Genomic DNA, 16,277 nt, shown 5'->3' on the forward strand with positions numbered 1-16,277 from the left:
TCCATAGGACAAATGGCCCACAGTTTCTTCAATAAATAAGTTGCAAGAAGAGGAAAGAAAGTATAGCCTAGGAGTGCCTGCGTGGCTCAGATGGTTGAGTATCAAGCTCTTGATCTCTGCTTAGGTCATGATCTCACCCGTGACAGACTCTGTGCTGATAGTGCAGAGGCTGCTTGGGATTCTGTCTGTCCTCTCTCTCTGCCCCTCCCCCACCTCTTTCAAAAACAAAATAAACATTAATAATTTTTTTAAAAGAAATTTTCAAAAGTTTAAAAAGAAAGTGTAGCGTATAGAACTGAATAGATATTTGATGAGAGTAAGGAATTATAGTTAATTTTTATTTAAGTGAGATAATGCTATTGAGGTAATGCTAAAAGTGTCCTTAACTTTTAGAAATGCATGTTAAATCATCGACAGGTGAGGTGATTTGATGTCTGTGTCCAAATAGTCCTGGCAGGTAGAAGAAATAAGATTGGCCCTATGTTGATAATTATTGAAACTAGTTGATAGGTAGAAAGATCTTTTAAGGGACGTCTGGGTGGCTCAACTGGGTGAGCATCTCACTCTTGATTTTGCCTCAGGTCATGATCTCATGGTTCCTGAGTTTGAACTCTACATCAGGCTCTGCGCTGATAGCAGAGGGATTCTCTCTCTCTCTCTCTCTCTCTCTCTCTCTCTCTCTGCCCCTCCCCTGCCCGTGCACCATGCTTTCTCTCTAAATAAATGAATAAACATTTAAATCTATCTATCTACCTATCTATGTATCTATGTATATTTATATTTGAAACCCTTCAGAATAAACTTTTAACAAATAAGTAAACCCAAGCCACTCCAATATTTTCCCAGTATATTCTCCCAAAGAAGGCTCTTCAGTGTTAGAATGGTTGTTCCCTCACAAGTAGTACACAGGTTGAGACCAGAGAAAGAATTCCAAGTGGAGGGTAAAACCCCAGGCCATCATGGGGGGCCAAACCCTCTTTCAAATGGAGTGCTATTTACTTAAGGGGTGAGGGGCTCTGTCTTGTGTGTCTTAAACCAGACTGTTCCCTGTTGGGTGGAAGCAACATATTACACCTGGACAGCTCCCTTCCCCAACCTAGGTTAAGAAATGGGATTTGTAAAGACTAGTAGGTTGGATCCAAGGCAGAGGGAGGAGGTAAAATTAGATGTCTCTTTTTGTGAGGCTTGGATGAGGTTGAGGTCTGAGATCAGAGGTCAAGGATGGGGCTGGAGGGATGGGCGTGTCACTAAGGTGAGTGTGCTGTGCCAAGACCTAAGAGGCTTCGGGAGCTGACCTTCCTGGCCTTCATGCCTTTCTCCTTGGTGCCAGTTCTCTGGGATGGAGACAGAGCTCCTACCCATCTCCCCCTCAACCCCCCTGCCCATCTCCCTCCCACACCATTCTCCTCTCTTCTCTGTCCAGTTCTCTGATCCATTTCCATTCTCTCCTTCCTCAAGCCCCTTCCTCATCTCCATTTGCCATTCCCTGTCCTCCGCCCTGCCAGACACCCCAGTTCAGGGTCCAGGAGAAGGACAGCTTTTATGTGGCTTGTAAAATTCTATTATATCTGTATTCAAAACCTAGCAGCTGAGAAACACTGGTAATAAGCGTGTTATTAAGCGTGTAAATACACTTCCACTCCAAGGCCTCTAAGGGGCAAGGGCTGGATTCTCAGGCTGGGCATCTCCCCTGCTTGTAAGTCCCTCCCCACCTGGCCTCCACCCCAGACTTGGACCTTGTGCCAAGGCCCAGGTCTCCTCCAGTCTCCAACCACCACCGTCCTGCAAAACCCAGACTCTTGGAGAAAGGGGGCGGGGGAAGGGGCCGAAGAAAAAAAACATTAGGAAAAAAACTCCCACCCAGAGAGCATTCTTTCTGCAGCACTCAGGAAAAAGGATGTCTCACAGGGGACGGGAAGGCGAAATTTTTTCACATCCAAATGGATTGCAATTTCCCTCCATTTAGCACCTGAAGGTAATTAGCTCGAAGAGACTGCCGAGTGCGAAACACGTTCACGGAACATTAACTCTCACACATTCTCCAGTTGCAGGGAATTAATAGGAAAGATTAAAGTTTAAAGAGAGCAAAATGCCATTACCTCGCCAGCCACCTCTCTCCGCGGCAGTCTCCAGCCCCCGAAAACCTTCGGCCAGTGCTTGGGCCGGGGCTCGGGTCTCAGCCTCCAGCCTGGCTGGCTGGGGCATCTGGGTGTGCCTCACCAAGAAGGCTAGCATGTGCTAATGTGCACGCACGTGTGCAAAACAGGGCAGCTCTGCAAGGCCAGTGCAGCCCCCCTCCCATCCCCGAGAAGTTTGGGGTGGACAGGGCAGGTGTGTTCTCATAGGCTGACTCCTGGCATTGGTGTGTATGGTGGCCCTGGGCGGGAGTGGATGGGGGAGATACTAGGAAGTGTTATTAGCTTGGGCGTGCCCTGTGATTTCGGTGCAGAGGGCAAGATCTGGCAGCTTGGCCGGCAATAGAGAAATGGGGGGTGTCAGTCCCACCTTGGGTGTGTAGAGAGGCACTGGGTGAAGTGATGGAGGGAGTTGCTTCCACTCTTGTGAGGCAGGCAGGAGCCACAAACATACGTGTGCATGCATACGCAGGCTCCCACGACCACACACAGACGGCCTTTGTCACTCTGCTTTTTTCAAAGTTTATGTAGGCTTCAAATTGGAAAGGTTTCTGTGTTGCTTCAGTATTTTAGGAAAAGATGAAAGACAGAGAGAGGGAGACAGAGAGAGAGTGGGGGAGAGAGAGAGTGAGGGAGAGAGAGAGAGGGGCAGAGGCAGGCAGGAGAGAGAGAGCGCGAGATGAAATTGAGACATGGAAGAATTTATTGCCCAGAAAATTCCATTCTGCTATCTGATTCAAAAAGTCCAGTCCCCCCAGCTTCGGAAAATCTATTTTCCACATTTTAATACCCTGCAGAACAGTCCTCATAACTCATCCGAGTGTGTTAAGCACAGTTTTATTAGATCTGAAACAAATTTTGGTGGGGAGATACTATAGGTCATTAACCATGGAGTAATTTTATCCTTGTTTCCCTAATGATGCCATAATGGCGAGCGAATTTCTTAACTAAAGACCAAAGAACATTTTGAAGGTCAGTTTCATCTGTGAGCTCCTTCAAGCGCTTCTCAGAGAAGATTGGAAAACTCGCCGATTTTTTGAAGAGTCATTAATAATGTGAAAGCTGAAAGCACCCTCCATTTGCGTTCCTGCTTTTTACCTTTTAATTTTATATCGTCCCCGCTCAGAGCCCCGCTCCCACTCCCTCACCCTCCTCTGGACCTCCCGCCTGCCTACCCACCCCACGCAGGGAACAAGGCTGCCCCATACCAGGTACCAGGCTAGCTGTGAGGGGCAGACAGGGGCTGCAGGAGGGGAGGCAGAAGAGCTAGAGAGGCCAGGGCCCCAAAGAGATGGGGGCCTTTGCTAAATTCCCAGAATGTGGTGTACTGTGTGAGGGTATTGTTATAGGCATGGTACACGTGTGCGTGTGTGCATGTGTGCAAATGTGCAGTGCAGGGGACTGGGGTCTCTGGATTGCATGCTGGCTGTGCACACACATGCTAGGGACCAATGGGGACTTAGTAGTCTCTATAGGTGGGTGCCCTCTGTTGGACGCAGGTGGGGAAAGAGAACTGGAAACCAGCACTGGGTCCAGTGGCTTGGGCAGTGGGTCAGCTGGGGGACTTGAGGTATCTCCCAACAGAGATGGACAACACGTGCAAGGCATGAAACAATTGATAGCGCATTGTGAGCCCTGATTACAATGTGTGCACATGAGCGTATATGTCCTGGGGGTGGTGAGGTCATCAAGGCAAAAGCCCCAAGGGCCCTCTCTACTGGCAAATATTTAGACACTTGAAACAGTGACCATTGTCTGCCCATCCCTCACTCCTTGGACCACTCACTCCTTGCTCCCCAGGCCTGGAGCCCTTCATTTGCCCACTTTACTCCCTCCTAATCTCCAGTCTCTGGCTCCTTGGACACCCCCCCCCCTTGCCTCCCAGTTCCACCCCTTCCCCTGAACACTCCTCCCCCCAGCTCCTCACCTATCTGATGGCTATCATTGCAGGGTGCCCAGCCAGGAGCCGGAGTGGGACAGCATCTCTGTGTGTGTGCAGGTTTGGGGAGGAGGGGGCGGTGTGGTGACACTCCATGCTCCCAGATGTGGTGGCAGCGATAATTCCAATTTTATGCCTTTGTTATGGCTTTAATCACTTTCTTTATGCGTTTTGTTCCAGCGATCAGGGAGAGACACCTGATAGGCAAAGAGGATACCAGGGGAACCATTTTTATTTGGAATGTGGTGAGAAGTCTAATTAGAATCTGAATTCTGCTGAGCCTTGAAATGGCCAGCACTTTATCCTGATCGCCTTAGATATTGTTTCGAGTCAATCATCTGTCATGGTGCGGCAGGAGAGCCTCTCCCTTCACACCGCACCCCTCCCGCCACGGGGCCAGCCCAGGCACACTGGGGGAGGGGAGGCTCAGGCTTCCACCCTCGTAGGGATCTGTGCCTCCTTCTGGGGAGGGGGCGCTGTTTGGTATAGCCAACCCTCCATTGGTGAGGGCTGTCTTTGCTGGGTGCTGAGTTTCAGCTCATGGGGGTGGAGAGAGGGGCTGCAGGAAGAGGGGCCTGAGAGGCCTGTATTAGAATTAGGAAATATTGAGGTGAGGCCAAGCTAGTCTGGGGCACCTCCTAAATGCTCTCAGTACACTGGCCACCCCACCTCCTATCAACGGCTCACAGCGACTCTCCTCTCTTTACTGTCCCCTGGACATATTGTATGTATCTCTGCCACCTGCTCACTGTCCCTCAAACTCACTGCTCCCATTGCCAACCCCTCCCTGACCAACACTTGCCACACGTTCAGCTCCTGGTCTCCGACTTTCCTCCCTCCAGTCCTGCCGCTGGACCACCAATCCGGCTTGTTCTGCCATCTGTCGAGTCCCTGGACTGGTTCCACCTCCTCCAGAAAGCCTTCCCTGACTACCTGAACCCACAAGGTGAGCTCCTCGAGAGGTGGACAATTACAACACAGGCCCCCACCTGGCAATGGCCGCGCTGACTGCCGACACTCCTCCCACAAGACCCTGCTCCATTTATCTTTCTCCTGCCTTCAGATGATTTCCAGTTGCCTCTCTCTTTTTCTAAACTGTTTTGGTGTGTGTGTGTGTGTCCTAAATCTGCTCAAACCCTTTTTGAGCATAGCAAAATGTAAAGTAGAAATAAATATTACTCTGAATGATAATTTCACCTCCCCAATCACCTCTTGTGCTCCCAAAGTCTGACCATTTCTTCTCTGTATCCTGCCTTTTCCACTAACTATAAGCACACAGGACCAGGCACAGAGTGGGGAGCTGTGCATTGCCTCCAGAAGTCAGAGATTCACGGAAGCTTTCTGCTTCCTGCTTCCCCTCATACATAACCCCCAATACATACCTACTATGTGACAGATGTAGGCATAGTTGGGGGACTATTAGTAGCCAAAGGAAGTGCCATTTCTGGCAGGAAAGAGGAGCATGTGCTCTATGAATAATGTTTCCATGGGAGATGGCCAATGTGGGTCCTTTTTAGATGGTTGGGGCACTCAGTGGCCCTCTAGCCACTTAGTGTGCCCCATAAAGCAGAATGTCCTCATTGATGTCAGTATCACTGGGCCTCCTGGATGGTCACTGCCCTCTCGAGATTATGTAGCCAGGGTACCTTATGTATGGTCCAAGGGGCAGTGTGACCAGATGCTGCCATAGAAAAATACAGACTCAGAGGGTCCCCAGAATACCCTTCTCAATCTGCTCACTTCCCCATCCCTATCTGGACCCAAGCTTGAATGCAATCCTGGCTCATTTTATTTGAGGATGGTCTCTTTCCCTTCTTGCACCTCAGTTCTTCCTGGTCCCTGAGCTGTGGGCAAGGAGTGGGGATGGCACTAACCATAGTCCAGAAAATCATGGGGCTTGTTGGGAGACAGTTCTCTGGAATGCATTGCCAGGACTCTATTCCTTTCTCCCTCCCAGCAGCCCCTATCCGGAGGCATGGCTGTACTGACACCACACTGATGGATGGAGAGTGAAGAGATACAGGGAGATGGAGAAGGATAGCCAGGGGTCCTCATTTATAGGGGAAGGCAGGACATTGGCCGGAGGGACTTAGGAGCAAGCTTCCTAGTGGGAAATTGCAAGCTGCCATTAGCGTTTAGGTACAAGTTAATATATCTGAGGGAGTGTGTGTGTGTGTGTGTGTGCGCGCGCGCGCGTGCACGCGTGCGCGCACACATGCACACGCGCGCACACACACACCCCCGCATGTGATGGAGGGTCAGTAGGTGAGGGGTTAAGGTCCCTGTAGGGAAGAAGCAGAACGCTGGCACACTTGGTCTGCCCATAGAGAAGGGTGGGAGTTCAAGGGTGGCTCATGCTCCAACTACTGTTTCTCCATCTATACAAATAGTGGGGAGATGAAGATCCTGGCCCAGGGAGCACATGTGTAGGGTGAGGGTGGTGGGTGGGAGGACAGAGATGCCAAAGCTACTAAAGGCCTAGTCTCTTCCCATCTCAGACACCCTCAAGGCACTGTCCTCTCTCTACATCCAGAGCTCGGCTGCAGTGGGGGGAGATGAAAAGGAGGAGAAACTGTTGGATAAAAAGAAATTCAAAAAAAAAAAGTAAGTGAAATATTCAAACTGGAAAGTGATATTATAGAAACTGCAGCCCACGGCTCAGTGCATTCAAATTTATTCAAACTCGGCGCCTGACAGTGATGGATGCAGCAGCTTTTCCCACAATATGGAGAAGGCGCGGGGGCATTTAGGACTGCGGGTCCCCTCCGGGAGGGTGGGGGCCCACACCACCTCCCATGCTTTGCTCCTCCTAAATGGGATTGAGGTTCTGGGTCCTGTCCCCTCTACTTCCTAAACCCCACGGTTCCGGGGATGCTGGGGGGACCTGGGCATCGCTGGCCCAGGTGCTGGGGTATGGCCCAAGATAGAGGTAGCCAGCTGTGGAACAGAGTGCGCTCTAGTGCCAAGGAAGAAGGTGGTCAACCCTGTCCAGGGGATGACCCGACGAGGGTGTTACCTACATCAAAAAGAAGAGCATGGCTGTGTGGTTTGTAGCCAAGTAAACAGCATGAACCTTAGAAACCCCTGAGTATGCTGAGATCTAAGGGTCTCAGGAATCCCAAGTCAGGGGGCATTCGGTCCCAGTGGCTCCCACTTTCCTGCCCATTGACTCCCACCTTTGCCCCATCCAGGAGAGGGACAAGAGGGCCTCTGGTGAAACCTCAAATCTGGGGGCTTGGTGTGAGCAGTGGGCAGGTGATAGACTACCCTGCATGCTGTGCCCCGGAGTAGCCCTTGCTCCCAGGAGCACCCTCCAGCCTCACTTCTCCCCCGACAAGGTTGCTCCCGGCCTCCCGTCCAACCTCTTGACCACCAGGCCCCACTTCTGATTCTCAGGCCCCATCCCCTGGGAAGCCTTGGAATACCAGTCACTCGAGGAGAACTACCCATCTCCTGGCTGCCTTGTCCACTGCATTCTCCCCCCGTGTCTCTAACCCTCCTTCTCTGTCTCTTTCTTCCCCTACAGTCTCTCCCAAATGTAGCCACAGTGCAAAGCTCTCCACTGTTCTCTCCAGTCTCTCAGGAGATCTCAGTCACTTGGGAACTTGCAGCTGTCACCCCCGAGCAGGTAATGGGAGCACTGATCTCTAACCCCCAAGCTTCTCTTGAGATCCGAGCCCACAACCCAGGCAGCGCAAGGCTCATACTCAAAAAGCAGCCTGCATGCCTCTCCTAAAGCCAGCAACAGCATGTGACTCCCACTTTGTTGGTAGCCCTGTTGCCCACCCACTTACCCTCACAGAAGCCTTGGAGCCCCTAGTCCTCTGCTGTCCTCATCTCTACTTTCAATTAGGGTACAAATTCAGAGATGCTTCCTTATTTCTTTGGTACCCATCTTTGCCTCGCCATCACCACTGTCTCCAGGAAGGCCCTTATCACAGCTCTCCCAAGCCTCTTCACTTCAACCGACAAACCCTGTTGAGTGCAAGCCATGCACCAAGTCTCCAAGTGTGGCTTCTTTCTCCCAGCGGGGCTCTCTGCCTCTGAGTTCCATGTCCCCGATTGTTCTACACACTGCTGCCAGATTCATTTTCCTAAAGCACAGCTCTGATCGTGCCACTCTCCTGCTCAAAAACCTTCAATGGTTCCCCACTGCATACTAAATAAAGTACAAACTCCTGACTCCTATATTCATGGCCCTTTGTGACCTGGCCCCTTCCTCCCCCTCTCTCCAAGACTTCCCATTACTCTCCTTCATGCTCATACTTGCCAGCCAAATTGGACTCTGAGTGGTTCCCTTGCACACTCCCCACCCAGCAACTTCCCACCTCTGTGGGCTGGTCCATTCTCCTCTTCTGCCTGCGATGCTGTCCTTCTGGGATGGTATCACTGCCCAACACCCAGCTTATCTCTGCCCATCAATATCCTAATTTTCTGCAAGACCTGATTCAAGTAAAGCCATCTTCTGAATACTCCCTATAAATTGCTTAGCAAGGTGCCTGCTGGTTTTGTTGTTGTTGTTGTTGTTGTTGTTCACCACCACCACCAGCAGTGGTTTCTCTTCCCTGTGAAATTTCTAGTCCTCTACAGCTTTCTTGGCTCTTATTTTCCCAATAGTCATTACTAGAATGTTTGCCCTACAGCTGTCCTGGACTATAAACCTCTTGAGAGCCAGGCCTAAGTAACGTTCATTTGAATCGTCCTCAGCCCCTGGCCCAGGAGGCTCAGTAAACGCCTGTTGAATAAATAAATGAATGAGTGAATGAATGATGGAATGAATGAACCAATACAGAAAGACTGGCTTGGACATGACTGTGTGACACAGACTTGGCTCTTCTGAGCCTCCATTTCTGGGCAGTGACCACCTAAAATTTCCCTGTCATTACTCCTGGCCCTCCTGACGTGTCCAGGTGAGCTGGGACATGCGTGTGCAGGTTATATGACAGGTGTGTCACCGCTCTAAAGAGAGAGAGGAGTGTGGCAGAGTTCAGCCTTCCCAACTCATCAATCAAAGGGCACTTACTGACAGCTCTTGAGAGCTGGCTCCAGGCTCTGCTGGGGTTGGGGGCTGGACGGGTGGGGGATGAGGCCTGCCCTCTGGAGGTTCACAGTCTAGTTGCTCCTTCACTCCTCCTGGGACTTTCAGGCCACAGGAAGTCAAAGGGCTCCACCAGGGACTGCGGACAGGGATGTCATGATGGGTGGGGTGAGCCCTTTCCTCCAAGCTGCCCTGAAATGCTACTTAATCCAGAAGTGGCTCTTTTACCCTCTTGGTGTAGATCTTAGTGCCCCATCCCAACTGGAGGTTCCCTGGGAGGTCTGTTGCCTTCTGCAGAATTCTCCACCACAGAGGCCAGAACCACACAGCTTGAAGCTGCTGAATGTATGGGTGGATGGGTGCTGTGAATAGTTGACAAAATAAATGAGTAAATGAGCAACTAGCTAAACACACGGATGAACAAAGTGCTGGGCAGATTGGCACAAATCACACAGTCGGCATTCACTGAGCATCTACTATGTACGAGGCACGGTGCTAAATCCTTCAGCTGCATTGACTCATTTCATCTTCCCTTCAGCCCTTGGGGTAGGAGCTATCAGGACCCTGCAAGGGAGAGGCAACTGCTGCTCAGGGGAGTGAAATAAAGTGTGAGAGGCCCTAGCTCTGCAGGGAGGAACCTTGGTCCCCTGCCCCAAACTCTTCCTGGCAGGGGGCGGGGGGGGGGTGTCATCTGCTCCTTCCCCAGACCACAGACCACAGGCCCTCGGCGAAGGGGCGGGGAAGTGAAGCTCCTGGGGAGGAGGCTCACAAGTGGTGGGGGGTATTGTGGGGTCTCCGTCCCGCGCGCGCGGGGGTTGGGGCGGGGTGGGGGGAGCTCTGGGCCCCAGGTTTTCTCTCCGTCCCCCTGGGAGATTAGGCGCAGTTCAGAAGAGGCACAGCCGAGGAGCCTCTGTTTCCCAAAAGGCGGCTTCCCAGCCCCCCTTCACCCACCTCCATTGCAAGAGGGAGCGCCCTCTCCCGAGGGGTCCCCGGCGCTGGGGTGCGCCCCCTCCCGCCGGCCCCCCGCCCTGGCGACCGGTCCCTCCCCTCGCGGCCTGATACAAACAAGCGCGCTAAACTCCGGGAGATTTACAGCGGGCGGCTGGGCGGCGCGGGCCCCCGGCCGCCGGTGAGATATCTCCAAACAGCGCACTAACCACTTTCCATTTTATACCTCACCAGCTTTATAGCATCTTAAGGATTTCTGTGCACGGCTGGCTTCCCGCCCAGGGAAAAAACCCAGCCTTGTAAATAAATACTAAATATATATGAACAGAGACGACAGCGAGAGCCGCGGAGGAGGGGGAGGGGCGGGGGTGCCGCAGGGTGGGGGTGCGGGTGGCGGCTCAGGGCCTGGCGACCGACGGGGAGGAGGGGGGCAGGACATATTGGGATGTCCGAGACAAAGGCGACGGGGAAAAAGCACTTGACAGGCAAAGTGAGGGAAACTGAGACAGCGCCAGAGAGGGAGACAGAGAGAAATGGAAAGATGGAGGCTGGCTGGAAGTGCTCCAGGGTGTGTGTGTGTGTGTGTGTGTGTACACGGAGGACTCCCTTAAAGCCTAGGGAGAAAGAGAAGGCTCTTCCAACCCTGCCTCTCTCCTTCCCACAATTTCTGAGGGGTTGGGGCTCAGGGATGGTATTACCATCCGTGTGTGTGTGTGTGTGTGTGTGTGTGTGTGTGAGAGAGAGAGAGAGAGAGAGAGAGAGAGAGAGAGGTGTGTGTGTGTGTGTGTGTGTGTGTGTGTGAGACAGGAGTATGTCACGATGTGCTCCAAGGAAAGAGTTTATGTTTGTGTGTGTGAACCCATGTATGTGCAGATGTGTGTTTGGGGTGTTTGGTGTGGGTAGGACTGTGCCCAGTGGGCACTGGGCTTTTGGGGGGGAAGAATGCCTGTGGTGTAGTCAGGGTGCGAAGCGGGTTTCGGACATATTGGGGGTGGCGATGAGGCAGGCGAGTTCGGAGAATGCGTGCAGCTTTGACGTTGAGTTGAGGGCTGAGCAAGCATATGTGATCAAATGTGTTTGGGTGTCTTGAGGTGTGTGGGGATCTGGGGGGAGATGAGTCGTGAGCTCAAGTAAGCCAGGGTGGACCTTCAAAGGAGCATGTGTTGGGTCTGGAAGCAAGTACCCACTTGTGTGTTGGGGTCTGTCAGGGGTGAGATATGACATGCTACCAGGTGGTTGCATCACCTCTTCCTCATCCTCCCTCTCTGAGTCTTTCTAGGGGCTCTGGGACTCTCTGCCATGGCCACCAAAGAGAGGGTCCCCAGTGCTGACTGAAGCCCCATACTACCCCAGCCCCCAGCTCTGAGGTCTCTGGACAGGAGCCAGGTTTGAACCGGGGAGCAGGAGGGAACATCCTCTCCCCTCTCAGGGGACCCAGCGATCCCTTTTTGTCCCCCCCCCTTGTCTTCGATATTAAGTATTCAAACCTCATTTACATCCTTATTTTTCAATTTGCTGCCACAGTAGTTTAATTTATTCGATATAATTTCTTTTTCTGAGGGGACATTAATCATTGCCCTGTGCTTTTGGGCGCCTGTGGGATCTCTGCGTGTGTATGTGTGTGCGCATAGGCATCTGGGGGGGGGGGGGGCTCTGTGTGCGAGTGTGCATCTGCGTCCGTGTGTATCTGTGCCTGCTCACACTTGTGTCTGTGTGTGAGTGAGGTGCAAGTTTGTCATGTGGGTGTGAGAGAGAGTGTGGGTCTTTGTGAGAGGGTTTTGAGTGTGAGAGGGTTGGGGTGGGGAGGAGGTGTGGGAGGGTGGTGTGAGTGTGCTACATTGATCGGGTCCTCTTCCTCCTGGTCCTTCTTAGGATGTCAGCAAGAAGGGGAAGTGGGGCACACTTGAGGTGGGGTCCTCCCAGTACCCCCTGTCAGCTTTCCCTTCTTGAGAGTGTGCCCTGGACAGTTGTAGCTGGAAATGTTCTAGAATCCCTGGTCTCTGAAGAAAGAGAACTGAGAGAGGTGGAAACACACAGAGATAGGGAGAGACAGACAGATGAGAGAAAGGCCGGCCACGGCAAGGGAGGAAAGAAAGAGGGGGAAAGAAACATGGAGAATGATGGAGAGAGACGCAGGAGAGAGGGAGAAGTGAGCAAGCCGGCAGCGTCTCAGCCCATAAAGTCCCTGGAATGGGAGGAAGGGGCGCGAGACTCCCGCCTCAGCTCAGGCCCAGTCATGGCTCAGTGCAGTGATGGGGGGCGGGGGGGGGGGGGGGGGGGGGGGGGATTGGTTGCTCCCAGGAGCTGAGATGAGTGGAGTGGCTTGGGGGAGGCTTGTTTGGAGAGAAGAGGCAAGAGGAAGGGGTAAGGGAGAGGGGGGAAGAGAGAAAACCCCTCTTGGTGATATAACTCAGGGGAATGAAGCCAAGGAAAAATTCCAGTGTTGTTGAAGGGATAAAAGGGAGGAAGCTCCCAGATGCTAGCTCCCCTCTCTACCCTCAGTATATCTGGGCAAATCCATGGCTTCCTAAGACCCTCTTTTGGTCCCTAGCCCCTGAACCCCTCAGTTTTCCTTCTCTGGCATGTTTTTGGAACTGCCAGGAGCTAATGGTAAGGTCACCATGACATCTCACTTAATCTTTGTAACAACTTGAGGTAAGAGTCGGTCTCCCCACTTCAGAGAGGAGGAGAGGAGAGGTCAGAGCTTATCCAAAGTCCAGAGGAGGTCCAGAGCCAGGATTTATGGCATATCTGCCTGAGGGCACATGCTGAGATTTCCCCCTCCCTCAGCTGCCTCCTAGGGTCGTGTCCACCCCAAACCTTCCTTTCTCACCACTATACAGGTATGACACACACACAAAACAATATCTGGGAACCCAAGGGTAAAGGAGGTGGCCTTTTGGGGGCAGGAGTCAGGAGGCTGGGGGTGACCTACTATAGCCTTAGCCCAGCTACCCCCAGCTGTGAGGACATTGAGGCCCAGGACCTGAGTGCGCCCAGGGCTCATATGGACCCTGTCTTTCCTTTCATTCAAGGGTCAGAGTCCCCTTAAAGATCCCTTCCAGGGGGCGCCTGGGTGGCTCAGTTGGCTGACTTCGGCTCAGGTCATGATCTCACAGTTCGTGAGTTCAAGCGCCGCATCGGGCTCTGTGCTGACAGCTTGGAACCTGGAGCCTGCTTTGGATTCTGTGTCTCCCTCCTTCTCTGCCCCTCCCCCCACTTCTCAAAAAATAAACATTTTAAAAAAATAAAAGAAAGAAAGAAAAGACCCCTTCCAGAAGGTGGAGGCCAAAACCCACTTAGGCTTGGACTGGCTGACTGCTTGGGGCCTGGTTTCTCCACCCAGGACCAGTTTCAAACAGCTATGACCTGCCCATTTTAGCCTTACCCAGATAGTGGCCCAAGGCTCAGGGTTTAGGGAGAGAAGCTTCTTTCTCTGAAATTATAAAAGTGAAATTTTGAAAAATGGTCTGAAATTGGACTTCATGGGACCTCAGCATTTGAGCCTCCAGATACCTATCTTGAGGTCTATAGATTTAAATAGTCTAATACCAAATCCCTGTGATCTGAATGTCCCCAACAACCAAGCATTTGAGTGCATAGGTGGGACCTAGGGCTGATGATGAGCGTCTAGGTGGGAAATCCGAGATGGAAGAGTCTGCATCATTCCAGCCTCAGATCTTCAGCCCCACCCCCACCTTCCTTGTGCTGTCTCCCAACCCAGAGAAGCCGGTTCTTTGATCCTTACCCTCCAGGAGTTGGGCTCAGGCCTCACACCCAGGCCCCAAGCACAGACATGTCACACGGAAACCATCACCCCCTAGGGTCAGTGATAACTGGGTGGCGGCGAGAGAGGGGGTCCCTGGGCATGTGGGGAGGGGGCAAGGGGACAGGCCTGGGGCCGAGGAGAAGGTAGCGCGTTCATTTGAATAATGGGCAAAATCAAATTAATTCTACATTAAATAGTTGTGAATAAAGGGTTGAAGTCAGCAGTTTCAAACTTGTTTTCCTTAATTACTTTCCGTGTTTAATGTCATTAAGAAGATTAAAAATTCATTAACAAGAGTACTAAAGTGGCAAATCAGGAAAGCGATCACTCCAGGTTAGAAACTCCGCTGAGGCCGCACAGTGAGCCTTCTGCAGGGGGCATGGGTGGGGGTGGGGGCCGAGAGGGTTGGGGACAGACAGGCACTCACACACTTACATACTGATACACAACAGCTCCATAAACACACGTCCATAATATCGGTGGGCATCTACACATGGATACACGCACCCTCAGACATTTTCACTCATCCATACCCAGGACTTCTGTGATTGTGGGGAGACAGTGTTTTGGGGTCTGTAGCTAATTGGGTCACAACTCCATAAATCCCTCTCCTAAGAAGGAGAATTAAAGATCAAACTTTCCTGACAGACAGTGCAAGGTCAGAAGAATCAGTGTCAGCTCAGTGGTGTCTGAGTTCACTTTCCTGTCTCCTGGTCTTGTCTGTCTGTCCCTGTCTCCCCTCCCTTCACCATCCCTCCCGCACTAAAGGGCTCTCTCAGGGCAAACCTGATCAGTTTCCTGGGAGGAGCTGCTGACTTTGAAGCTTAATTATGCTGGAAAAGGATCCCCTTTGTCTCCTTAGCTTGTTGGGGAGGGGGGAAGAGTCATGTTACCTCTGGGAGAAGGAACAAGGAGACAAAGGGTAACATGGGTGGGGAGAGGAGAAGGCAGAAACAGCTGGGGAAGTGGCACCCAAGTGTCCTGGTCTTCAGAGTGGATCCTCACTCAGTCACCCATCGCTAACCTCACCCTTTCACCCTGCCTTTTCGCCCATCATGTTGGCTAAACCCCTTCCTCCCCAGTGCCATACTTTACCCCCTTCACCATGAAAGGACCCTCCTTGAGTCAGGACAATGTTCCCTGTGGCTATCACAATCTCTCTGACTGCATTTCTGTTTTTTTCTCTAGGCCCCAAACTCAGGACCAAGTCCCTGAGGGGGTCTAGGCTGCCTTGGGTGCACCTGTGCCTTTGTGGCTATGTTATGTGTCTGATGGCTGTGTTGGTAATTGTGTGTGTGAGTGTGTGTGGGTCTGGTTACATGAGGAGAACCATAGTCTCAGCTGGAGAACTCCATATTAATCATAAACAAGTACACCTGGACAGCCTTGCGATTCTAATGGAATGAATTCCCTCTCATTTTATAGGTGGGAGAGCCAAACTCTGGGAAGATGAAGTTCTCCTCAAGAGAAATGAAAATGTGGGCCTACACAAAAACTTGTACAACAATGGTTGGAGCAGTATTTTTCATAATGGCCCAAAAGTGGAAAGAACCCAAATGTCCATCAACTGGTGAATACATAAATAAAATGTAGTATATCCATACAATGGGATATTATTTGGTCATGAAAAGTAATGAAGTACTGATTCATGTTACAACATGGGTGAATATTGAAGACTCTATGTTAAGTAAAAGAAGCCAATCACCAAAAAAACCAAACACCATGCATTCTTTTAGTTCCTTTACACAACGCGTCCAGAGTCAGCAAATATACAGAAAAAGAAAATAGATTAAGAGTTGCTTAGATCTGGGGGTGGGGAGTATTGGGGGAAGAGGAGAGACTGCCAATGGGTATGGGGTTGGGGGAGATGGTTCAAATGTCCTAAAATGTCTCACAGTGAGGGGTGCTGGTTTGATTAAGCATCTCACTTCGGCTCAGGTCACAATCTCATGGTTTTGTAGGTTTCAGCCCCACGTTGGGCTCTGCTGCTTCAGATCCTGTCTCCCTCTCTCTTTGCCCCTCCACTCTCTCTCTCTCTCTGTCTCTGTCTCAAAAATAAAGAAACATTTTCCAAAAAATCTTAAATGGCTTACGGTGATGGTTGCACGACCCTGTAGATCTACTAAAAACCACTGACTTGAACACTTTAGATAGATGAATTGCATGATATGAGAATTATATCTTGATAAAGCTGTTATTTTTAAAAAGTAACATGACTTGCTTAGGGTCTCCCAGCAACTGGGAGGTGGCACTGGTACTAGAATGTGGTCTCTTGACCCTAAGCTCGGTGCTCTTTCCACGAGCCCTACAGTGTCTCAAAAATCCTGCCATGGAGACTCGAAGGCCAAATCCTATATGTGCAGGGGTGTCCACATCACATCTCGGCTTTTCTGTGGGGTTGTCAAATTTCCGTCTCTGAGAGTGCGACTTGTTATGTGTGTGCACATA

At 51.4% G+C, this 16,277-nt stretch overlaps 1 long non-coding RNA gene across 1 annotated transcript; it reads left to right on the plus strand.

Moving 5' to 3' along the window:
- The first annotated feature begins 770 nt into the window (after nucleotides 1-770).
- On the plus strand, nucleotides 771-15,542 carry LOC121037115 (uncharacterized). The gene is made up of 3 exons (XR_005793612.1): nucleotides 771-6,682; nucleotides 7,601-7,702; nucleotides 15,255-15,542. It is a non-coding gene; the product is annotated as an uncharacterized LOC121037115 (long non-coding RNA).
- Nucleotides 15,543-16,277: the final 735 nt, after the last annotated feature.

This window comes from Herpailurus yagouaroundi, unplaced genomic scaffold, assembly GCF_014898765.1.
Source record: "Herpailurus yagouaroundi ecotype Mexico unplaced genomic scaffold, PumYag 163, whole genome shotgun sequence".
Lineage (NCBI taxonomy): Eukaryota > Metazoa > Chordata > Mammalia > Carnivora > Felidae > Herpailurus > Herpailurus yagouaroundi.